This window comes from Lathyrus oleraceus, chromosome 7 (genome assembly GCF_024323335.1).
Source record: "Lathyrus oleraceus cultivar Zhongwan6 chromosome 7, CAAS_Psat_ZW6_1.0, whole genome shotgun sequence".
NCBI classification, from domain to species: Eukaryota; Viridiplantae; Streptophyta; class Magnoliopsida; order Fabales; family Fabaceae; genus Lathyrus; species Lathyrus oleraceus.
In genome coordinates, this window is record NC_066585.1 from 174,471,299 (window position 1) to 174,498,333 (window position 27,035).

General features: G+C 35.1%; 1 long non-coding RNA gene across 1 annotated transcript; it reads left to right on the plus strand.

Annotated features, from left to right (window-relative positions):
- Positions 1-19,828: 19,828 nt before the first annotated feature.
- Positions 19,829-21,435, plus strand: LOC127106405 (uncharacterized). Its single transcript, XR_007795379.1, has 2 exons — positions 19,829-20,102; positions 21,157-21,435. It is a non-coding gene; the product is annotated as an uncharacterized LOC127106405 (long non-coding RNA).
- Positions 21,436-27,035: the final 5,600 nt, after the last annotated feature.

The window sequence follows — 27,035 nt, forward strand, 5'->3', positions numbered from 1 at the left end:
AAGAGAAAAGTACGAACAAAACCCCAAAATAAGAAGTTTTCAAATCAAAACTAATAAAATGCCAGAGATTATAGGTAAGGGGGTTGGTTACACAGAGGGAAGGTGTTAGCACCCAAAGTGTCCTAGGTATTCCTAGGGAGCCCTTTCTTGTGTGCATATGTATTTTGTACAAAATGATGTTTACAAACAAATAGAGTGGGTGGATGAGAAAAGAATTCATTAATTATATTTTTATATTTGACAAGACCTTCGGACTTGTGCTTACGTACCAACATAAAATGAGGGATCAAAACCTCGTAGTTCGTGGTATCAATTCAAAGTGGATGTGTTGCTTATAACAAAATTAAGTTTGAAAGGCACAAAGGCCTAAAATGGTTTTAATGAGTTAGTTCATTTTGGATTTTGAAAGTTTTAAGTCAAGTATGATTAAGTATATTTACAAGTTTGATTAAGAAAAGAAGTTTAAAAATGCAATGGCATAAGGCCAAAGTTTTTAGTTTGCAAAGTGGTCTAAGTTTAGAAATCAACAAGCACAAGCGAAGAAGTTTTTAAAAGGAGGGAGATATTTTGAAATTAAAGAGGTGGGGAGGAGATGAAGAGACTAATCCTAAGCATAAATTTAAAAGTTAAGAGTTGAAAAGATCTGACCAATGGGCTGCAATCCAATAGACAAGAATGTCATATAGAAACCCAAAGTTCTTTTGGACTTTAGAATCAAGCAACAAACAATGTACAATATATCAACTTGAAGAGCAAGGCATCAAATAAACATATCCATATCCAATCTTAGAAATTTCATGATCTTCTTCAAATTTTCCCATGTAGCAGATGAATTCCACAAGTCACAGGTTCAAAATAACTGCTTCACAATGATCATGTTGCAGATGAACTCAAAGGGATCTTCAATGGTGTATCAGATGAAGTCTCAAATTGCAAGCACTTGGTTACATAAAAGTTGGCATTGGCCAAGTCCTTTTGCATAGGGAATGTTGTCTAAATTCTAAGTCCAATTGTCTCAGATCAAATCAACACTCCACACAATAGATTTTTAGGGTTTTTGTTCTTATTATGTACATTAATGGTCAAAGACCACATAAGCAAACCAAATATACAAAAACAAGATATATCACACAATATGGTCCAAGTGGACAAAGTAAAAATGGCATTAATATAAACAATTAGAATGGTATCGATAATGGCAAATGAATAAGGCTTAAAAATAAAGTGTATTAAAGTAAATGACTTGAAATTAAATGTTAGTTGTTAATGAGTTAGAAGTTAGCATGACTTTTGCTTTTGCTTTTTTATTCGAAGTCATTCTTTGGAGAACACTCAACCCACTTATCACAAGCATGGATCCTTGAATCAAGACATCTTCCAAAGGAAGGAAAAAGGCCAGGTTTTCACACAATACCATGAAAGAGGGGAGACTTACAATCTCACTAACTAGAATGATATGCCTTTTGTGTCAAAAATTTAGCGCTATGTTAAACAATCGTAATTGGACTCATGTAGAAGTCACGACTATTTGAGGTCGGGCAATAGAGAAAACGTGGACCACTTGATCTCCCTCATTAATTGAGGTGGCAGATCAAGTGGATGAAAACGTGCGTTCCATGGTACACTTGAGTTAGCGCGCCACACCAATGGTATTCAAAAGCAACGCTCAAGATTAAAACAATTTGAACAAGATCAATGGCTCAAAACCTGTCCAGCACACCACCGGCGCTGGAACTCTGGTCACCTTCTCAAGCGAGGCTCACCGAACTGGTTCAGTCATCACCATCACATAAATGAAAAAGAAGGACATGATTTGAAAGAAAAAATGGCGTAGAGCACGAATCTGACCTCAATTTCAACTAACTCGAAATATATAGAAAGATATGAGGAGTTTAATTTTGAGGTGTGTCAACTGACTTGCTTCAGTTTGACCTCAAAGCAACTCAATCTTCTTCCCTACATTGGTAGGACTTCAGACAACCAAAGATCCAAGATACAGTTGCTGATTCTACAACCGAGGCCGAGTATATTGCTACCTCAAGTGCAACAAAGGAAGTTGTTTGGATCAAAAGTTCCTTAGTGAACTTGGCATAGTTCCTGGCATTGTGGATCCCATTGGTCTCTATTATGATAACAATGGTGCTATCGCACAAGCTAAGGAACCTAGATCTCACCAACGATCCAAACACATACTCAGGCGTTATCACCTCATTTGAGAGATAATAGATAGAGGAGATGTGAAAATATGTAGAGTACCAACACTTGAAAATATTGCTGACCCACTAACAAAGCCTCTTGCGCAGCAGAAGCATGATAGCCATACTAGATCAATGGGCATTGGAGGTATGCCTGATGGGCTCTAGTGCTAGTGGAAGATTGTTGGTGTAAGCCCTAGAGGCCAATACTTTTGGTACTTGTATCGAATTATTTATTAATAATAAAAGGCTTTTTCTTTATTATGTTTGTTTAATAAAGTCCCTAGAATAGATAGTCCGTTTAATGTATCAAGTATGACTTAATCATGAGATCACATTAAACATAAGGACACTATTCTTAAAGTATCCGTAGTCGAGCTTTATTGTGAAGTGGGATAACATTAAAGCATTAAGACTATTATGTTTGTAGACTGATGATCATATCTCATGGATCATGGATAAAGAGTTATCAAGTCTTAAACATAGGTATGAATATTAAGAGTAATATTTATACCGAATTGACCCGCTATGAGAATACTATATAGAAAGTTATGCAAAGTGTCATAAGTTATTCTCATGGTGATAATGGTGTATACCACTCTTCGACCTGAAACCACTATGGATCCTAGATGTAGAGTCGAGTGCTTTATTGCTGATCCAACGTTGTCCGTAACTGGATAACCATAAAGACAGTTGATGGGTACTCCACAAAGCATGCTGAGGGACATGAGTGTCCTAGATGGAATTTGCCCATCCTGCGTAACAGGATAAATGTCTATGGGCCCAATATTGAACTGGACAAGGATGACACGGTCTATACCTTGTGTTCAATATAGACATAAGGGCAAAAGGGTAATTATACACATAATTATTATCATAGGTGGTTTTGTCAGATCACATGACATTTTCGTGTCTTGGGCCGCAGTGATGTGTTGCTAGATACCGCTCACTATTTATTATGTTAAATGTGTGATTTAATATAATTGCCAACGTCGCGAAAACCTACAGGGTCACACACAAAGGACGGATTGATGAGAGATAGAGTAACTAAGGAACATCGTAAGGTACGGTGCACTAAAGTGGAATACAAAATATGGTAAGGTACCAAATACTTAAGTGATTTTGGACATATTATAAGATATGGGCTAAAATACACTTAAGTGGGCTTTTTAGCTTGAAGGCCACACAAGTGGGTCTATAAATAGAACCCTTGGGTAGAAGCATTGTTACTTACTGACTTGGAATTTTGTTTCCCTCTCTCTCTCTCACTCAAAGCCTTCATTCGTACCAGCTAGCACTGAGATTGAAGAAATCCGTTCGTGTGGACTGAGTAGAGGCGTTGTCATCGTTCAACGTTCGTGATCGCTACAAGAGGTAACGATTCTATCACTGATCATGCCCATTCGTAAGGATCATTAAAGGAGAAAATTTTAAATTCCGCTGCGCCTTGGATGGCAATTCTCCTTCAGTGGTATCAGAGCCACTTACGAAACCATGAATCTGATAACTGTTTATTTTCTATATTAATACGATTAAAGACAGAATGAATCAAAGATTAAATTGAGATCTATCAAGTTATATATATATATATATATATATATATATATATATATATATATATATATATATATATGATATATATAATCCTGATACAAAATACATTATATATGATATAGTGTTCTCGTTTCGTTCATTCAAATACTCAATGGTTGTTTTCCTTTGAGCGATCAATGATCGTTTGCTTCTTGATCCGACATTAGTATGGTGAAGCAATGACGTATTGATCAATCATGCTGAATCAACAATCGAGATGTGTTTGACGGTCTGAAATTGGTGCATCAGGGTTAGTGACGGCACAAGGGTTGTGTTGTCAGAGAGTTATGCGATTGGGGTTGTGACTGCACAAGAGTTGTGCTTTCTAAACACTTTTTGGAACAGTGTTAACCGGTTAACGCATATGGTTAACCGGTTAACGCAATACGAAATAAAAATTTTAAGGTTTTCAAACAGTGTTAACCGGTTAACGCATTTGGTTAACCGGTTAACGCAAGACGGAATACAGTTCTCCAAGAGATTTTCAAACAGTGTTAACCGGCTAACGCATTTGGTTAACCGGTTAACGCAAGGCAGAAAACAATTTTTTGAACAGATTTCAAACAGTGTTAACCGGTTAACGCATTTGGTTAACCGGTTAACGCAAGGCAAAATTCACCCGTTCGGCTAACTCAGTGCTTTAAAGTATCAAGTGTTGATGTGAAAACCGACGTCGATTTTAACCGGTTAACACCCGTTCCCGCTGACCGGGCAGCGGACCCCTGGCTAAATCTGCGTAGTGTGACCGATCGTCGAAATTTAATTTGGTTTTAATTAATTAAAAGAATTAAAATTGATAATAATAATAATGTGTTTATTATTGTCTTGTGGTGATCGGTTATGGCCTTAGTTTTCCTTTATTTTGTTTTGGTTTTTAAAATACGACCTGCGTGTCATGTCTCTCTTTTAATCTCTCAATGTAACTTCTTTTCTCATCTCACTCCCTCGTATGTAAAACGAGTTTCTTTTATGTAATGTAATGATATGAAGAAAGCAAAGAAGTCAGTGCCAAAGGAGGACAACCTTGAAGATCTTGCTTGGAGAAGCTTAGATCGTTGTTAGGTTAGCTTAGGTTATCTCATTGGCTTGGGAGAACAATTGCGCTAGGGGCCATAACTGTTTCATTATGTATGTATGTATGTTGATGCATGTGAATGTATGTTGATGCATGTGAGAGGCGATTTATATGATAAATAAGTCAGTGAGATCAGAAAAATTGCAATTCCCTCAAATTAAATATTAAGTTTATGCTTTCCAAGTTTTAACACTCATCAAGACTAGTATCGAATAATGTAGGTTTCGCCTACGCGAGGTGCATGTTCTATATTAGTAAGGTGTGATGGGATAATTGTAATATCCAACTGTTAAAACAATGGGTCAAACTTAACTAAACAAATTATAATAATATTATATGTGTTTGCTTTCCAAGTTTTAGCACTCATCAAGACTAGTATCGGACAATGTAGGTTTCGCCTACGCGAGGTGCATTTTCTATATTGGTAAGGTGCGATGGGATAATTGTAATATCCAACTGCTAAAACGATGGGTCAAACTTAATTATAATAATATTATATATGTTTAGAAGTAAGAGTTGGGAATGATCCATATGATGGATTGGAATAAGGAGTTATTCACCCAACTAAAATTTTCGAGAGTTGTATGAGATACAATTGGAAGGAGTTCCTACCTAAATAACCTAGTTTTGTGTAATCCGCCTACGCGGACTTAGAACGAAGTGAAATATGGATCTCGACCCACTAGAAAATCTTCCAACAGGATTTTCTGAATCAAATGATGAGGGTCATTTGTTTTGAGTAAAATAGTGGGAGCATATTTAATTAAAGGCCTAATTAAATATGTCAATGATACTTATATTTTCATTAATCCTTATGTAGATTACCATGACAGCAAACACCTCTAACAACATTTTGCGATCAATCCTTGATAAGGAAAAATTGTCTGGGACAAATTTTCTGGATTGGCACCGAAACCTGAGGATTGTCCTCAAACATGATAAAAAGTTGTATGTCTTGGAGACACCTGTTCCTGAAGAGGAACCTCCTAGTTCTGCACCTAAGGCAGAAAGAGATGCTTATAAGAAGCATGTCGATGATGCCAATGAAACTGCTTGTCTCATGCTAGCTACCATGAACTCAGAATTGCAAATGCAACATGAGAACATGTCATCGTTCGATATGATCGAACACCTGAAGATGCTCTATCAAGAGCAAGCAAGGCATGAGAGGTTTGAAGTTTCAAAAGCCCTTTTTCAAGGCAAGTTAGATAAGGGAGCCCCTGTAGGTCCCCATGTACTCAAGATGATTGGGTATGTGGAAAACCTTGAGAGATTGGGTTTTCCCCTCGAAAAGGAACTTGTGACTGATTTGATCTTGCAATCGTTGCCAGATAGTTTCAGTCAATTTGTCCTAAATTTCAATATGAATGATATGGACAAATCTCTTCCTGAATTGCTAGCCATGTTAAGAACTGCCGAGCAGAATCTGAAGTCAAAAGGGAAGTCCATTCTGATGATTGGAAATGGAAAGAGATAGAACAAAAGGCCTACTAAGCAGGGTGATAAAGGGAAAGGCAAGGAAGTTGCCAAACCCAAACCCACCGTTGCTGCTTTAAAGCCTAGTGGAGGCATAGCAAAAGAAGGCACCTGCTTCCATTGCGGTAAGACCGGACACTGGAAGAGAAACTGCCCAAAGTACCTGGAAGATTAGAAGAATGGAGTAGAGACTTCAACTTCAGGTATTTTTGTTATTAAAATTAATTTATCTACTTCTGCATCATGGGTATTAGATACTGGATGCGGTTCTCACATTTATACAAATGTGCAGGGACTGAAAAGAAGTAGAGATTTGGCAAATGGAGAAAAGGTTGTTGCTTTAGCCGTAGGAACTTATGTATTGACTTTAACTAGTGGTTTAATAATTCAGTTAGAGAACTGTTATTATGTACCTGCAATTAGCAGGAATATTATTTTCGTTTCTTGTTTGGACAAGTTTGGTTTTTCATTCATAATAAAGAACAATTGTTGTTCAATTTATTTGAATGATATATTCTATGCTACTGCACAAATGAACAATGGACCACATATCCTTGATCTTGAAATGCCTATTTATAACATTAATACTAAAAGGATGAAACCTAATGAGTTAAATCCAACTTACCTTTGGCATTATCGATTAGGCCACATAAATGAGAAGCGCATTTCCAAACTCCATAAAGATGGACTCTTGGACTCTTTTGATTATGAATCATATGAGACATGCAAATCTTGTTTAATTGGATAGATGACAAAGTCTCCATTCACAGGAAAAGGTGAAAGAGCTAATGATCTTTTGGCCCTCATACATATTGATGTATGTGGACCACTGAACATACCAGCCAGAGGAGGTTTTCAGTACTTCATCACATTCACTGATGATTTCAGTAGATATGGTTATGTGTATTTAATGAATCACAAATCAGAATCCTTTAAAAAGTTCAAGGAATTCAAGAATGAAGTACAAAACCAACTAGGTAAGAATATTAAAAACTCTTCGATCAGATCGAGGTGGTAAGTATTTAAGCCTAGAGTTTGATGACCATCTGAAAGAGTGTGGGATCCTATCCCAACTTACTCCTCCTGGAACACCCTAATGGAATGGTGTATCTGAGAGAAGAAATCGAACCCTGTTAGACATGGTCCGATCCATGATGAGTCACACCGATCTTCCAAACTCCTTTTGGGGACATGCACTGTTGACAACAGCTTACACACTTAACCGTGTTCCATCCAAAAAGGTTGAAAAGACACCATATGAGATATGGAGTGGTAAGAAACCACATATGTCTTACATGAAGATTTGGGGTTGCGAAGTTTATGTGAAACGATAAATTTCAACTAAGCTTGAGCCAAAATCTGACAAATGCTTATTTGTGGGGTACCTAAAGAAACAAGAGGGTATTACTTCTACAATCGTTCAGAGGGAAAAGTGTTTGTCGCTCGAACTGGAGTTTTCCTGGAAAGGGATTTTATTTCCAAAGGAATCAGTGGGAGGAAAGTAGAGCTTGAAGAAATTCAAGAATCACAAAGCATTGATACACCTATGGAGGAATTAGAGCAGGAAACACAAGTAGTTGTGTAAGAGCAACCTGCTCAAGTAGAACAAGACCAGCGTAGGTCAGGCAGGATAGGTCACCTACCTGAGAGATATTGATATCTCATAACTGATCAAGGTGATGTATTACTCATCCTGTGTCTACAAGAAGGTTAGTGGGAGCATGATCGTTTTCCTGGTATTATATGTAGATGACATATTGCTCATTGGAAACGATATCCCTACCCTACAACAAGTAAAGTCTTGGTTGGGGAAATGCTTTTCTATGAAGGACCTAGGTGAAGCAGCCTATATATTAGGAATCAGAATCTATAGATAGATCACAAAATTGTTTGGCCTAAGTCAGAGTACATAGACAAAGTGTTGAGATGCTTTAATATGAATGATTCCATGGTTATGTGTTTTGCTTAAATGGTGGCGCTGTGAGCTTGAAAAGTTCAAAGCAAGATACAGTTGCTGATTCTACAACCGAGGTCGAGTATATTGCTGCCTCAAGTGCAGCAAAGGAAGTTGTTTGGATCAAAAGTTCCTTAGTGAACTTGGCATAGTTCCTGGCATTGTGGATCCCATTGGTCTCTATTATGATAACAATGGTGCTACCGCACAAGCTAAGGAACCTAGATCTCACCAACGATCCAAACACATACTCAGGTGTTATCACCTCATTCGAGAGATAATAGATAGGGGAGATGTGAAAATATGTAGAGTACCAACACTTGACAATATTGCTGACCCACTAACAAAGCCTCTTGCGCAGCAGAAGCATGATGGCCATACTAGATCAATGGGCATTGGAGGTATGCCTGATTGGCTCTAGTGCTAGTGGGAGATTGTTGGTGTAATCCCTAGAGGCCAATACTTTTGGTACTTGTATCGAATTATTTATTAATAATAAAAGGCTTTTTCTTTATTATGTTTGTTTAATAAAGTCCCTAGAATAGATAGTCCGTTTAATGTATCAAGTATGACTTAATCATGAGATCACATTAAACATAAGGACACTATTCTTAAAGTATCCGTAGTCGAGCTTTATTATGAAGTGGGATAACATTAAAGCATTAAGACTATTATGTTTGTAGACTGATGATCATATCTCATGGATCATGGATAAAGAGTTATCAAGTCTTAAACATAGGTATGAATAATAAAAGTAATATTTATACCGGATTGACCCGCTATGAGAATACTATATAGAAAGTTATGCAAAGTGTCATAAGTTATTCTCATGGTGATAATGGTGTATACCACTCTTCGACCTAAAACAACTATGGATCCTAGATGTAGAGTTGAGTGCTTTATTGCTGATCCAACGTTGTCCGTAACTGGATAACCATAAAGACAGTTGATGGGTACTCCACAAAGCATGTTGAGGGACATGAGTGTCTTAGATGGAATTTCCCCATCCTGCGTAACAGGATAAATGTCTATGGGCCCAATATTGAATTGGACAAGGATGACACGGTCTATACCTTGTGTTCAATATAGACATAAGGGCAAAAGGATAATTATACACATAATTATTATCACAGGAGGTTTTGTCAGATCACATGACATTTTCGTGTCTTGGGTAGCAGTGATGTGTTGCTAGATACCACTCACTGTTTATTATGTTAAATGTGTGATTTAATATAATTGCCAACGTCGCGAAAACCTATAAGGTCATACACAAAGGATGGATTGATGAGAGATAGAGTAACTAAGGAACATCGTAAGGTACGATGCACTAAAGTGGAATACGAAATATGGTAAGGTACTAAATACTTAAGTGATTTTGGACATATTATAAGATATGGGCTAAAATACACTTAAGTGAGCTTTTTAGCTTGAAGCCCACACAAGTGGGTCTATAAATAGAACCCTTGGGTAGAAGCATTGTTACTTACTGACTTGGAATTTTGTTTCCCTCTCTCTCTCACTCAAAGCCTTCATTCGTACCAGCTAGCACTGAGATTGAAGGAATTAGTTCGTGTGGACTGAGTAGAGGCGTTGTCATTGTTCAACGTTCGTGATCGCCACAAGAGGTAACGATTCTATCACTGATCATGCCCATTCGTAAGGATCATTAAAGGAGAAAATTTTAAATTCCGTTGCGCCTTGGATGGAAATTCTCCTTCATTGTGAGGGTTTGAAGAGAGGGGGCAAAGTTGGCGCGCAAGGTGTGTTTGAAATGAGCTCAGAGGCCATGTATTTATAGCATTTGGGATTGATAATTGCACACTTGAAATTTTGCTAAATTTGGCAATGTCATGCACAAGCTTGCATGGGCGTGTACATGACCATAAAGCAATCCATTTTGATCCAAATTCAACTATACTGAAGTTCAAATGAGGCTTGAATGGCAAGGCAATGCAATGTGAGGTTTTGGACATTTGATCTTTCCACTTGATGCAGACATGTTAAGACCATGCGCAGCCCTAGCAAACCTCATCCAAAATGCATGAAATGGGACTCTTTGGAAATCTTAGATCAAGGGGAACAACTTTGATGTTGGACACTTTTCCATTTGGAACTTGGATCATGCTGAATTTTAAGGTGGAAGTTTGGGAATTTCAACATGCTGAAAGTTTTTCTAAGTGTTAAGCCATATATCTCAATATTCCACCTTGGTTAACTTTTTATGTGAGCTTCAAATGAGAAAAGAGTCTTCATCAAAGTTGTATATATTTCAAATACCTTCAAAATGGTCACCAATTTCATGTCATTTGGATTTAGATTGACAGAGTTATGCATTTTTGAAGTTGAGGAAAATCACTTGTTCAATGGTATGGGGAAAAAATGACCTATAATGTATCCTCATATCACATGCTCATAAAAGTTGATTTAGCTCTCACTACAAACATAAAAGTTGAAGTAGACATATTGAATTTGATTTTGAAACTTGGAAATATTTTATCTCATAAAAATTGAGCAAGTTATGGCCTTGGGAAGTTGAGTTTCAAATTAGGGTTTAGACAAAATGACCTATAATGTTTCAACATAGAAAATGATTTTCCAAGCAACCTAGCTCTAGGTCTCAACATTAAAGTTGTTTGGAATTTCATTTAGAGTAACTTTTGTCTTGGAATCATTTTCATACGGTGAAAATTGTAGGAGATAGGGTCTAGGGAGACCTAGTTTTAATCAGATGAATTCATCTGGCCAACCACCATCAAACAACTTGCTAACCTCCAGTTCTCTTGACTTTATAGGCTAATGGTAGATCATATATGCATAATATTCTGAACTTTGAAGTGTACCTTGATAAATTTGATCAATTGGTGAGGTAGCTTGTTGAAGAAGTTACTCAAGATACCCAGACAAACCAGGGTTTCTGTGGCAAACCAACTCCAAACTCTTGAAGAAATCTTGATCAATATGACATGCAGATATCATTGGGACTCATATATGATGCTTTGAGATATTGTGGATCAATCCTTGGTTGTGCTCTTCGCTATAAGGGTCTTAAACCCTAGGTATGAACTTGATAGATCAATGGGGATCATGCCCTACCTACAAAAGAGTTAGGCAAATGCAAAGACATATTTTTGGTATTTTGGTTAGTGAAATGATAAAATACAAGTATGATACAATCACATAGTGCTTGGTGACCTCTCCCAAAAACAAACCCAATGAAAGAGGGGTAAAGAGGATGTCAAGGTATGATCCCAATGCTAATGCATATGATGAAATTACATGAGGGATCTTAGGGTCAAAATTGGGGTCTTACACTATCATGCTTTAACCTTACAATTACAAACTATTTTCTCTTACTCACATTTAGGGTTTCAGTTTCAAGCTTCTCAAATCTCTCATAGTAATATCGTGCATTCTTCTCATCTTCTTTGTCATCTACATCTCGTCTCTTCTACTTTAATCTTTCATCTCTTATGTTCTTTATTTTTCATCTTCTCATTTTTATGCTACTGTTTTCTCTTCCTAATATGTTTTTATCACACCTTTCTTCTTTAATCTCACATTAATTTGTCGCTGTGAAGAATCGGAGACCAAGCTATTGATTAGACTTGACTCATGATTCAAAATATCATCATCGAACTTTAATTTATCCAAGGGAAGGGGAAAAGATTAAAAAATAACCCAATATGTATATGTAAAGCTATAATATTAAACTTAAGTTAAGCAAAATGGAGGGGAGATTCTAAGGTATGTGGGTGTGTAATAAAAAGGGAATGTATTATCACCCTAGTCATCTGTAGTACTCTACATGAACCTTTTTAAATATATGTGTTTGATTTAAATTTTTTTTCTATTTGATTGGGGAGATGAGAAAAATAACATCTTTTTATTGCTTGATGATTTGGAAAGACATTGAGTCTTATGCCTACGTACTCGTGAAGGATCAAAACCTCGTAGTTCGGGTTCAAAAGTAAGAAGGGATTTGTTGGGATTTATTTTATGAGAAAGAGACAAATTTTCATCTTAAGGAGAAAACACACTTTTAAACCACAACAAACACATGGAAGATAGATCTTTGCACCAAATTGAAAGAAGGGCTCTCACTTGGATATAGAATCAACAAGTATGCCATATACTTCTTCCAAATAGAAAAGAATCAATATCAATCTCAATAATGTTATGGGTTAGGAGATTTAAATCTCAACTAGGGATGACTCATGTCTAATCCTTTTATGAAAAGGTTTTAAACATGTAAAATCCAAAGTGGCAAAAGGGTTTGAATTAATTTTGTGTTTTTTAGGTCTTATGAAAAGATCTTTGAATATGCTTAAGTGTTTTGAAGCATTTGATTAAGAAATTAAAGGGAAAACAATGACCTAAGTCAAAGTTTATTATGAAAGTGGTTATAAGAAGGAGAGAGAGACACACACACACACACACAGAGAGAGAGAGAGAGAGAGAGAGAGAGAGAGAGAGAATCCTAAGCTTTACATTGAGGGGAACCTAAGATTGTATCTAGAAGTTTTAGATTAAGGGGAAGAAAAGTTGTATAGAATGCAGATGAACACACACATACAAAATGACAAGAATGTCATAATTCATTTCCCTTGGATATAAACAATAACAAGGTTGAACATGCATTAACATTAAGGCACAAAATATGGCTAAATACAATGGCAATCACAAGGTGAGTGAGGTATGGATGACAATATTGATCATGGTTTTTAGGCATTGAGATAAACATAAATAAGACATGACGAAGTTTCACATAACATCACAAGACACAACATATTGATGGTGAAGACAAAATCATATTTTACATGGTAAAGACATTAATTGGTACATGGTAAACACAACGTGAATCAATTTAGGTCAAACATACATCACATTATAAGTCTTCACAAAATAAACATTAAACTTGAATCAAAGTTCATGATAAGACCAAGCTTAAGTGGAAAACCTAATCACCTCCTAGCCATTCATTCAAACATGTTTTCAAGGTGAATCAATTGATACATTGTATGAATATAATAAAGTTCAAACATATTAATGATAACAATCAACATTTAAAAGAGTGTTCTTTAATCATACAAGCTTTCAACATCAAAAACAAATAAGACATAAGCCAAAAGAATCAATTAGGAGCCTTAAAATATTACTTAAAAGCACATGTTTTCCATCCAATCAAAAGTTATGAAATAAATAATATTTTTTGGTGTCGCCATAAAATAGACATTCTCATGAACACATGGAAAAAAGAATGGGTCAAAAATGTTAAGGGATCATGAAGTTATGGATATTTGAAGTTAATAAGAAAAATGAACATTTAACAAGTGAGAAAAAATAAATATTACACTGGTCAGGTTCGAACCCACGCCCTTGGGGTTCCATGCACTGTTTGGAAAAATAAAAACCGAAATCTGAAACAAGGGGGATTCACACCCCAAACTTTATGTATGCAAGAGATTTAACAAACTAGTGTTTGACCACTGGGGCACAATGCCAATTCATGTAGTAATTTACATAAATTAAAATATAGATTAAAGTCACTTTTAAAATTTAAAAATGGCTCTAAACTTCATCTTCCTCATTCATCCTGTAATCCACCATTTTCACAACTTCTCAAAACTCTAACTCGCTCAATTCTTAACGAAATCAAAAGTTATAACGACCAAAATTGCTTAGAATTTCGCAAGGAATCTAATGGTATTAACCAATTTCATTTATTTTTCATAAATATATAGAAATAAAACAAAATGCATATCAACCCTAAAAATTAAATTTAAAATTAAATTTCAAACATCACCGATTAAGACCAATGATCATAGGGGTTTTGTTCCGCACATCTTGGCAAGTGAAATGGTAACAAGAATGATGCAAAATGTTGCCTTAAATCTTAAATTTCATAAATGAATACATACCTCAAAAATGAAAATTGGGTTTTGAAATAGGGGTGTTCCAGATGTGATTTTATGATCTGAACAACTTCCTTACACCTCAAGGAAGGTGTTTGAATGCATGGCTTGAGCTGAGAGTATTTGGTTCTTCCTTTCCAAATCAAGTTGTAAGATATGAAAATATGATTTTGAAGATAATGGTAGGGCTGTTACATAAGTTGTTCAAGTGTTTGGAAAACTTCTAATGGATGTTTAGAAGTTGTTTGAAGTGTTGGTTTGGAGAAAACACAAGCACAATGAAATTTGGAAGTTTGAGGTTTGGAGAATTTGCTACAATGGATTTTTTATGCCAATTCTGGTGTGTTGAGTTATGAGGCTCGTGTCTCTATTTATAGAGGCTCCATATGGTTCATGTAACTTGCAGAAATTGATCTTGGTTCAATTGGAATGCTAGTTTGGTGACTTGGTTTTATTTTGCACAAGAATGCATAATAGATCATGATGAAAAGGTAGAGTGAAAAGAGGAGTTTAGAGGTACTTTTATTGAGGTTTAGGATGTTGCTTTCTAGTTTAGAGGGTAAGTGTTATCAAAATAAATAAGTTTGAAGCTCAATGCAAGAGTGGTTGGAAAAGTTGACCTTTATCAAAATGGATATGAAGCTTTTTACAAAACCTTCCAAATATGGCACCAAGACTTGGTCAATGACTCAATACCTTGTGTAATGCACCAAGGGTTTATATAATCTTCTGATTAAGGTGATATTTAGAAGCAAGATAGCCTGCAAAGCAAGATTATGTAGCTTTGGCTCAAGGTTGCATCATGAACTTGCCATGAAAATGACCCAAATTTCATATTTGGAGAGACAAGTTCATCTCTTCTAAACTCCTAGCTCAAATATGATAATTTCATGCTATTGGATTTTTTAGAAATATAAGACCATCCTATACAACTTTCATTTTGGGAGTTTTTCTTAGATAAATGTTGATCATGGTGAAAAATGATGATCAAGTAAGTCACTTTTTGAAGGCAGATTTGGTTGAAAATTTTTCTAAGTGTTTCAATTTTATAGTACCAACTTCATGGCTTCATAACTTGAAATCCTTGCATTTTTTGGGAATCAATTATCAAGGACAAAGTTAAATTATGAAGTAATACCTTTAATTTTACAATTGGAGCAAATAAAATGGTGGCTTGGATCATAAGTTATGGCCTTGTAAAGTTGGGTACTTGAACATGTTATTTTTTCATAATAGAAAAATTTACAAAACCAAATCTTGCCCTTTTTGCAAGTAACCTCCAATTTCTTGTTTTCTCTTAATCAATTTCATCCATCAACCATATTTTCATGATCCTTGAGTTGAGAAGTCCAAGGTTGACCAAAAATGTCAAAAGTTAAACTTTGACTTTGCCTTAGTTGACTTTGTATCAGATGAATCCAATTCTTACAATCTTTAATGCATGGGATCTCTTGGGCATATTTCATGATGTGAATGGATCACTTATAATGTATTTGAAGTATTTGAACCATACTTAAAGCTTTGGGATCATGCCTTGGATAAAAAGTCAACCAGTTGACTTTGGGTCAAAACCTCATTTGAGGGTATTAGATGAACTTTGGCCTTGATGAATTTGAGATGGAATGATCTTGAAATTGATTCTTATTTATGGAAGTCACTTGATAACTTGGTAAGGATTAGGAGTTTGAAATATTAAAATTCATGTCAAGTCTTGATTGATCAATCTTTGAAAGCTCTTGGTGTAAAACCCTAACTTAAGACAAATAAAGTAGAAAATCTTTTTTGTATTTTCAATAGGTTAGTAATACAAAGATGCTAGATGTCATGCAAATGATACAAATGATGGTGGCATCTTAGGCTTGAAAATTAGGGTATGACACACTTTTATTCTTTCTTTTTCTTCTTCTCAAATTTTTCTTCTCATTTATTTTTTATGTTTTATTATAATGTCTTTGATATTATTTTATGCTACTATTTTACATTTTTTATTCCACTTTTATCTATTCTAATTTTTGTATATTGAATAAGAAGATTTTTTCTAAATATGATGAGTTTTGATGTTATTTGATAATGTATGAATGACTAAACACAAAGTTATGTTGTTCTCTATAGGTATATGTATGGCTCAATAAAAATCTTGTAAGAAACTGAATCAATCTAAACCGTATTGGTTTGATTTGATTTGGTTTAGTTCGATTTTATTTCTAAAAGTCAATAGAACCAAATGGAACCGCGTGTTTTTTCTCTTGCGGTTCAAATGATTTTTATCTTCAAAACCGCTCAAACTGCACCTCGAACACCCCTAGCCTTAACCATAAACTTTAATTTTACACTAGATATGCATATTAGACTTTATTTTTTACTCTTTTAAGTTGTAATACTCACACTAAAAAAAGCACGGTTTAAATGCATTTTTTGTCTCCTTATTTTGATAGTTTTTAACTTTTAATCCTCCATTTTAAAAACCAATATTTTGGTCCATGAATTTCATAGGTAACATCCTCATTAATGACATGAAAATTGTACAACATAGCCCGACCATATTTATTTCATTTTTTTTTTAAATTAATTATTTTCACATTGTAAATTATTAATAAAAATGTTTTATATTCCAATTTAAATAAAAATTAGTATAACTTTAATACATCATTGTTTTCACATTACCCTAATACCTCATTTCTAAAAAATACGAAGAATCATAATTCCTCATTTTTCTAATCCCCTCTCTTTAGTTTACTATTGTTGCTCAAGCGAAATTCACCCATCATAGTTGTTTAAGTAAATTATATCTACAATCATTTTTTTCTAGGAATCATTACTACAAAATATACTTTTGATAACACTAAATTATAATAGTTTGAGTTAACTGTGGTAATACCTCATTTTTGGACGCGTTTTGTTTTTGTTTATATTTACGAAAAGAAATTGCATTACGGTCAAAACAATTAAGTGTGATTATACATTCATGGAGTGATATGGTTCAAATCATAGCTCCAATAATTCTCTACTTTTTTGTTACAATGAGTGTTGTTCTTAAGCGTGATTATACTTTTTAATGGAGTGATAGGGTTCGAATCACAACTTCAATATATATTAAAATTATAATACTTATCACCACGATTGGTAATGTAACCGTTGTGAAAGGTATTACATTTCATCATGATTTTTGAATACGACTGTGGTGAATTGTTTATCCATATATAAGAGAATTAACTCTCGCTTCTAGACAGTATCACCGTATCTCTCACAGCAAAATTGTAGCATACATTTTCGCTCTTCTTCTTCGTCATTGGCTTTCATAATCTACAGTATAGCCTTGTCGTACCTCAAAAAATATGATCCTTCGTGATGGTCGTAGAAAAATTAGTTTGAACAGAGTCTCTATCGAACTTTATTTATTCTAATGAAGGAATAGGAAAATATCGATAAAACCTTTTAAAAAGAGAATAATGGTCGTCGCAAACATATTCAGGTTCGGGAGTCGATTATGTAAGGGGAATGTATTAGCACCATTCACATTCGTTGTACTTAACGGGGACCTCTTAGTTAGATTTTTAATTTAATGTTAGTTAACATTATTTCCTTTATTCAAGTGGTAAAAAGATTGAAAAAGGAAAAAAAAGAGGAAACCTCCAAAGGGGGAAAATGAGGTTTTTTATTAGTGTTCTCGCCAAGGATTAGGGCCCTCGTGCCTACGTATCCTCATTGTGAAATGAGGAATCATAGCTTTGTAGTTCGGAGAACTAAGGAGGAAAAAAGAAAAAGGATGCTCGCCAAGATCTCGCAATCATGTGCCTACGTATCCTCATAGTGCAATAAGGAAATCAGAACTCCGTAGTTTGGGGAACTAACGAGGAAAAAAGGAAAAGGTTGCTCGCTAGGATCTTGCAATCCTATGCCTATGTATCCTCATGGTACAATAAGGAAATCATAGCTCTGTAGTTCGAGGAACTAAGGAGGTAAACAGAAAAAGGGTTCTCACCAGGATTGCAAAATCATGTGCCTACGTATCCTTATGGTTCAATAAGGAAATCAGAGATCCGTAGTTCGAGGTAGAAAATGAGTGTGAGTTCGTTGATTTTACCTTGAAAAAGGGTTTTCGGGATGATTCCCTAAGGTGCAAAAAGATTTTGATGAGTTGATGTTAATTTTAGGGTTTTGAAAAGAAGGTAATTTTTATTAGGATTGAACTAAATACTATGGGTAAAGGTGAATATTTAAACTACCAAGCCAAGCGTCTCGTGTTCAAAATACTCAGAGCGAGGGCAGGAAAGCTCCATTCTCACTTCTTCTTCACTACTTAAAGCTTGTGGCCTACAATCCTAATCGTATTTTATTGTGTTTTTTAGTTTATTGAGAAAAATTCCACTTAACGTTGGATCGAGGATTTTATTAAGAAAATATCACTTAATGTTGAATCAAGAGTTTTAGAAAATGGTGAGGTCGATCCTAGTCCCTAAGGATAGTTAGCAATTAAAACCAAACCAAAGAGTGAGAAGTAAAGAAAGTACATCAAAAGGGGAGAGGGGTACACGAAAAATACAAGGGATGTTAATGCGAGAAATAAATGGTCTCATTGTTAGGTATCCCAAGAGAAAGTCGTGTGTGTGGAAAGTGTCCTAAGCTATGAAAAGAGGATAAATCAGAGGTTACATGTCACCCTTTTGCTTGAGGGTAGTGCCAAGAACCAAACTCTTGATGATTAAGACCCAAAATACCTAAGGATGCTCCATGTCAAGCTAAGGTCAAAATACAAGGTCCAATGTGTCCAAAAATACTCAATGGCATGCTAAGGTCAATCACATAATCCATAGTCCATGCTTGGGTCGTAGACAAAGTTCGATTGTCCATTTGTGTCTCACAAGTTTTTTAGGTATTTTTCATTTTATCATGTTTTTGTTCTTTTTAATAAGATGAATAATTAAAAGAAGAAGAAGAAGAAGAAAATGACATAAAGTAAAGTGCATGAAATAAAATGAATGATAAAGAGCGATAAAGTAAACTGCGAGAAGTAAATTGCGAGAAAATAAAGTGCAAAAAGGTAAAAGTTATAAGTTAGAAGTGAGTAGTTAGAGGTTAGTGATCGAATGATTGATTGATCGAATCGGGACAATTTAGTATTATGTTAAGCAAAAGTGGACTTATATAGAAGCCACACCTATCTGAGGGTGGTCAATAACAATTTATGTGCTCAAACATGTTAGAGAATAACACAAAGTTATTCTCCTAAAACATGTAACACTAAGAAAATTAAAAGAAAATGAATTAAAATAATAAAAAACAATTAATCAAAATAATAGGAAACAAATTGCAAAAATGACAAATAATAGAAAAAAGAGAAAATAATAGAAATCAAGATATGAATGAATAAAAAATGAAAAAACAATTTGCAAAAAGAAATTAAAATAAAATTGAAAGAAAGGAAAAAAATAAAACAAAACAAGAGGGAATGGGTGCAGTGAGTGTAGGATGGTGCCAACAGTAGATTGTATGGGCTATGAAGCCCAAGTGCATGAAGAGCAAGACAATGGGCGGTGTATTATCACGCGCAGGGTGTAGATAGTAGCTTGGATGGGCCTGGCCCAAAATTACATAAGAAGGAAACATATAGGGTTCAAAAAGAACAAAAACTCAACCTCACACCATTTCATCATGTGATATCCTTCTGTCCTCTCAAATGCCTCGCTGGAAAACTCAATAGCTCTGCCAAGTCGGAGCTCATCGCCGGCGGCGGCGGAGCTCGCCATACCACCACCTTTACATTCTTTTAACCATCGCAACGCCCTTGTTTCAAATCCAACAACAATATCTTCAAATATTCACTCTACAGAAAAATCGAAGCTAAGTAAGTCGAGCCAAGAGAGGTGATATTATCGCGGTGACGGAAGAAAACTCAGGTACAAAGCTTCGATTCTCTCCTTCTTTCTTTCTTCACGCTTTTCTTCTTCTTTTTCTTCTTCTACTATCATGTTTTCTTCTTCTCTCTGTATCGAGTTATTGTCCTACGCGTTGTTATGTTGCTCTCTTGCACTGTGAATTCTTCTGCAAATGATGTTGTTGTGCGTTGTGTGCTCTCTTGAATTTGTGTTGAGCATTTTTGTTTCTTTTGTTGGTGCTTCTGCGTGTTGATGTTGTGCGTAGCAGTGAGTTGACTGTGAATTGATATGTTGTTCTTAATTTGTTGTGGTATTGTGTGAGTGATGTATAAAATTCGGTAGTGTAGAGGTTTGAATTGTTTGTATGAAAACTGAGAGATATGGAGTGATGAAATTGGACGTGAAGCTGAAAGTGTGAGGAAAATTTTGTTGCATATGAGTATTGCAAAATTAAGGGGAAAACCGTGAAAGAGAGATTGAGATGTGTAGTGTGAAGAGAGTGAGTGTATGAAAATCTGAGAGATGAATTTGTGAGGGTTGCACTTGTTATATAGAGTGATTGAGAGGGTAGTTTGGGAATTGATATTAGTGAAATTCTGTTTGAATGAAATTCCACTCTGGCATTTTGAATTGGGATGCTGAGTTTTTGATTATGGAAAGAAACTTGAAATGCACTGCTTGTTTTTATTTGAATTTCGCTTGTGAATATTTGAATGTTGCGCTGAGTTGTAATCCACCAAGCTGTTATGATTTTCCCTTATTATGATTGCTAGAGACTTGTTATAATGCTGGTGAACTTGTTAGAAACTTGTTGCTGAACTTGTGATTAATCATACTATTATGACCTTGTCTTGCTGAAATTTGTTGGGCTGCTACTTGAATTTGTGTAATTTTGCAACTGTTTGAATGGACTGAGATTGAGATGAGTTCTAGGCTTGTTAATCCTTGGGCTGAATTTCTGTTTATGAATATGCTTTTGAACTTGAAATGTTGCTGCTGAAATGCTTTGCTTGGAATTGTTTGCACCTAACGATTGGAATACGTTTGTGTCCCTGTATGATGGAATTTGTCTTAGGCAATGCTACATATGGTACGCACATGATGGCCACTTCTTTGAAAGATGATTGATGAATACAATGATGCAACCCTTTAAAGATGATGAAGTCCTTTGAAGAAGCTCACTTTTTAATAGGATCCCATTCTTGTAGTGAGTCTTTATTGTAATGGATAGTGTTTTGATTACAAGATTTTACCAGCTTTTTTAACAATTCTAATCAATGTGTCAAACCTTTTTATTTGTCTTGTAACTTTGACTTCATGTAATAATGAACATTCTTGACCTTTTGGAGGAACATTTCTTATATGTGGCATGCTTGAATCAACAACAAACTAAATACATTAGAATTGGAATGAACTTCAGTGGAAATTTTGACCTTGTATGCAACTTGCAATGATTTGAATGACACCACATCATGATCCATATTTATTCCCTTAAGATCCAACTGCAATTTTGCACATGAATGCTTCAACTTTGATCCAGGAACCAATGTTGAACTACTTTAAACCTCTTTTGCACAAACTTGAATTCTCCGTGAACATCAAGTAATAATGGATGAAATAAAACTTTGAACGATGGATGACTTGTCACTTAAAAAATAATAACCATTTGAATATCTTTTGACTTTTATTTTGACCATAGTGAACACATCATGCCATAGTGACTATGATCCATTAAGTGTCACAATGCTTGAGTTCCCATTGGCCCTGGCTTGAAACAATGAACTCCTTAATCCCTTCTTGACATTTGATCTATTTGAACACAAAGAAAAACAAGTGGACTAAACATTTGTACTTTTGAATGCATAATGATTAGATGATATGAAATGCATGGTATATCCTACTCTTTGATTCCAGCAGGGATGTCCCCGTTATCAAGATTGGCCAAGCTCATCATTGGAAAAAAATACTCAGCATACCATGTCGTTGGGGATTTTATCCAGGTATTCTGTTATGGGAACAAATTAGTTATGAGGGTTATGTCATGATATGCAATGCATGGTATGCTGAGTATTTTTTTCCAATGATGAGCTTGGTCAATCTTGATACGGGGACATCCCTGCTGGAATCAAAGAGTAGAAAAATTATGCAAACACAAAGGCATGACTATAATATGAATTTCCTTTTGCAAAAGACAAGCATGACTTGGCTAAGGGATAATAAGATTTTCTACCACAAAAGTTAGAGGACACTTGCAAAGGCAAAGAAGAGAATAAGTTCCTCAAGCAAAAGGCAAGGGGGACTCCTGAACAAAAGGTTAGGAGAAATAGGGGTTTAATTTCCTCTTGCAAAAGGCAAGGATGACTCTTGAACAAAATGTTAGGAGAAATAAGGGATTAATTTCCTCTTGCAAAAGGTTAGGATAAATATGGGATGAATTTCCTCTTGAAAAAGGAAAAGAGGACTCCTGAACAAAAGGTTAAGAGAAATAAGGGTTGTGATTTCCTCTTGCAAAAGGCAAGGATGACTCATGAACAAAAGGTTAGGAGGGAAATATAATGTGATTTCCTCTTGCAAAAGGCAAGGAGGACTGCTGAACAAAAGGTTAGGAGAACTAAGGGATTAATTTCCTCTTGCAAAAGGCAAGGAGGATCCGGAACAAAAGGTTAGGAGAAATAATAGGATAGATTTTCTCTTGCAAAAGGCAAGGAGGACTCCTTAACAAAAGGTTAGTAGAAAGGTAGGAATGATTTAACTCGGTGATGAAGATTCTTACAAAAGGTAAGCAGAAATAGATGTGTTTTTCTAAAGACGTAAGATACTTTCAAAAAGTAAGACAAGAGACCACACTTCGTCCAAAAGGCAATGAAAGGACTTACAAAAGGTAAGTGAAGATACCACTTCGTGCAAAAGGCAACGGAAGGGCTTACAAAAGGTAAGTGAAAATGGGAATCCTCTGAAAGAATCCTGCCAGAATGTCCAAAGGAACTTTGTGCTATCATGAAAGACTAGTTAAGAGTGCATGTAATGATGATTAATGTATGAAAAATGTCGATGTATGCTCGGGATACTAGGGATATGAGGATATATGGTCCAAGGGTTAGGAATGTGCCAAGTATGATTGGGCTTTTAGTTTCGGAGGTTCCAAATACGATTGGGCTTTGGTTTGGGGTGCCAAGTACGATTGTCGGGTAATATCATCATCAAAGGGTTGAAGGAAAGGACTTCACTAAGGAGTGACATCATCAAAGGGTTGATTGAAATAACTTCACTAGGGAGTGACATCGTGAAAGTGTTGACAGAAAATAACAATTTAGGTAGTATCATCATCAAGGGGTTGATGGAAAGAACATCATTAGGGATGACATCATCAAAGTTTTGATGAAAAAGAACAATTTAGGTAGTATCATCATCAATGGATTGATGGTATCATCAAAGGGTTGATAAGAATTTTTCATCGTCAAAGGGTTGACAGAAGGATTTATTATCGTCAAAGGGTTAACGAAAAAGAAATGTTTTGGAATATCGTCATCAAAGGGTAGATGGAAAAGAATTATCACCATCAAAGGATTGGTGGAAAGAAACAATTTGGAATACCGTCATCAAAGGGTTAATGGAAAATATCATCATCAAAGGGTTGATGGAAAAGGATTTTTCGTCATTAAAGGCTTGATAGACAGAAATGTGTTATGTATGCATATGGTGCATGTTAATTTGATGAAAACTTATCGTCTTGGCGAGAGAGCTTTTTGATATGGAACCTCTTGTTTCGGCAAGAGACTTGTGCATATATGTTGTATGCAATGCATGTGGAAATGCAAGAAAGTGATTAGTTTTTGGAATTGGTCTCCCTTTTCGAGGGTGAGATTTTTCTAGTACTAATGTCGATTGGATTGGGTTTTATGAAAATGCTAGCAAGGTGGAGGTTGGTTTTTTGGTAGTTGCCAATATGGATTGGACTTTGGTTTTTTCTAGTTGCCAATATGGATTGGAATTTGAGTTGGTGAAAGGACTTGACTTCTTGACAGTCAGTATTTGACGATGATATGATCAGAGGATAAATGTGGATGCTCTTAGTGCCCTAAGTTTGATCCCTTGCTAAAGTTGTGTGTTTGTTCGTAAGAGAACTTTAACTTCTTTGCTCGATATGCCATAACAGCTTGAAAATAATTGTATAAGCCTAACAACGTAATCAAGACATAACAACTGTGATTTTTCTCTGTCCTAAGGCATCTAGCCAATATATGATTTTGTATTAGCGTGATATTTTGACGCTTATTTTGAACTCAACAGTTACTAGTGTTTGGCATGATATGCTTGACCAACTTGAAAGTATGAAGAAAATATGCTCCTTTGCAACTTTTCTGCCGCAGTCTGTAGGACATTCAAAGGAATTATCCTCAGGAGGAAACCTTGGGAGCGATAATATAATGACATGGTCTGAGATGATTTGCCCTAGTGTTTGAATCTGCGGTGGTTTTCCCTTGCCTGAGCCTTTGAGGGAATCTCCCTATATTTACTGAGTATTGATAATTTGTCTCCCTAATCAATTGATGCTTAAAGATTTGCTTTTGACTGACCAGCTCTTAAGTCAATATATTCATTAGATATCATGCCCCTGATCCATAGGATTACGAGGTGGTCTTGATTCGGGTCAGCACCAACGAATATTCTAGTTCCTCTTTAATTGCTTCTTTGAATTTCCTTGATGCTAAGTACTGAGTTGTAGTTAAAATTGTTCATTCAGAAATGGTAATTTTAATGCGATATTCATGTCAGTTTTGAAAAATCATTTATTGGAATGATGTGATAGTGTGTAACGAGTGGACCATTAGTCCAAACGCAATGTTGATTTAGCTAGTGTGAAAGATACAGCGAGAATATGACACCAATACAGGTGATTAGAAAATATCTAGGAGTCCATTTATGCAACCTTTCTGTAATATGCTTTCAGAATGAACCCTGTTTCAATTAGGTCTTTTGAAGGTTGTAACATGGTCTGGTTCACGGTTATTAAAACAAAAGGATATTGTCGCGGCGGGATTTTTCACGAGATTAAGTATTGATTGAACTTAACCCGTTTGAAAAATATTTTAAATGCAAGAGTCGCCACCGTCTTTTATTTTATCCAAAAAGAGGAAGGGAAAAATAACGATAAATCCCTTTAGAGTTACGGGTTCGGGGGTTGGTTATGCAAAGGGAAGGTATTAACACCCTCTACATCTGTGGTACTCCACAGGAACCTTTTTGCTTATGTTTATGTGAATGCTTTGCTTTTTTCGCTTTGATCGTTTGATTGGGGAGATGAGAAAAGAACTTGATTTTATTGTTTTTGGACTCGATAAAGTCGTAGACTTCATGCCTACGTATCCCCAAGGCGCAATGGAGAAATCAGAATCCACGTAGTTCTCCCAAAAGAAAAGGGGAAAGTCTGTTTTGTTGATTTTAGATTGGCGTGTCTTGCCATCTCTTGCTCGACCTAGGCGGGAGGCTTCGAGACTGACACGTCCTTTTGAAAATGTTTTTAAACTGAAAAGTCAAAGCTGGCAAAAGATTTGAATGAGCCTAAACCCTGAAACAATAAATAAATAGGCTCATTATAAGGAAGCCCAAGAGTAAGCTTGTGAGTGTGTGAAAAGGGTTTCTTAAACGGCGACCGTTGGAATCGCATCGGGTTTCTCTTTTTTGGATTTTTCGATTTTTTAACATAAAACGTGAACAATACGATTAAACACACAATATAGAACATAAAAAGTGCGAGAAAGTAAATTATTACAACACAGTTAGCTATGAATAGTTAGTATTACGAATAGTTAGTGGAGTTAATCGAGCTGAAACTGAAACGAAACGGTTAGTAACAACATAAACAAATATAAAAAAATAATATAAGCATTTACTTTAGACAAAATAAACATTTGATATAAATAAACATTTAATTAAAATAAACATTTAAACAAATAATTAATTTAACTAACATTTAAATAAAACATATATGCAAAATAATAATAAAAGATAAACAATATTTAGTAAACAAAAGTAATATATATATATATATATATATATATATATATATATATATATATATTATATATATATATATATATATATATATATTATCTTTGTCTATTATATATTATTTGTCTATATATATATATAGACAAATAATATATAATAGACAAAGATAATATATATATATATATATATATATATATATATATATATATATATATATATATATATATGAAGGTGAGAAAAACAAGAAAGGGGGGGTTGAATTGTTTGAAAAATAAGCGCTTTTGCAAAATGAAATCACACAATGATTTTATACTGGTTCGCTTATAACACAAAGCTACTCCAGTCCACCCGGCCAAGGTGATTTCGCCTTCAACAAGGACTTAATCCACTAATCTTGAAAGATTACAAACAACCCCTAAGAGAGAAGAAAATCTCTTAGTCCTCTCAAGTCTACAGACTACAAAGAGTCACTTGAGGAAATCAAATAAAAATAAGATACAATATGTGTAATCTAGAGTGCTTCTAAGAAAGCAAATATTACAAACTTAAGAACAAATTTTTCACTTGATAAGCAAAAGCTTAGTGAAATTCTTTGAAGAACAAAGATGTTTTTCTTGAGCGTGATATAATTTCAGTATAGTTTTGGCTAGTGATTTCTTGGTTTACTGAATGTTGATTTCTTCTCTATTTATAGGAGTTGAAGTAGAGTTGAAGTAGCGTTGAATTTGTTGGATATTGAGATGTAGTTACGCCATTCCATTTATAGCTTCTGCAGTAGACTTTTTCTCTTAGAAGTGACTACTTACCACAATTAGTATCTTCTCTCTTGGAAGTGGAGATTAACGTCTCTTTCTAATTGAGGAAATCCATTTGCAGAACTTTAACTTGGCTTAAACGTTACTTCATCATGATTAACAATTCTGATTAGAGTCTGTGTGTATC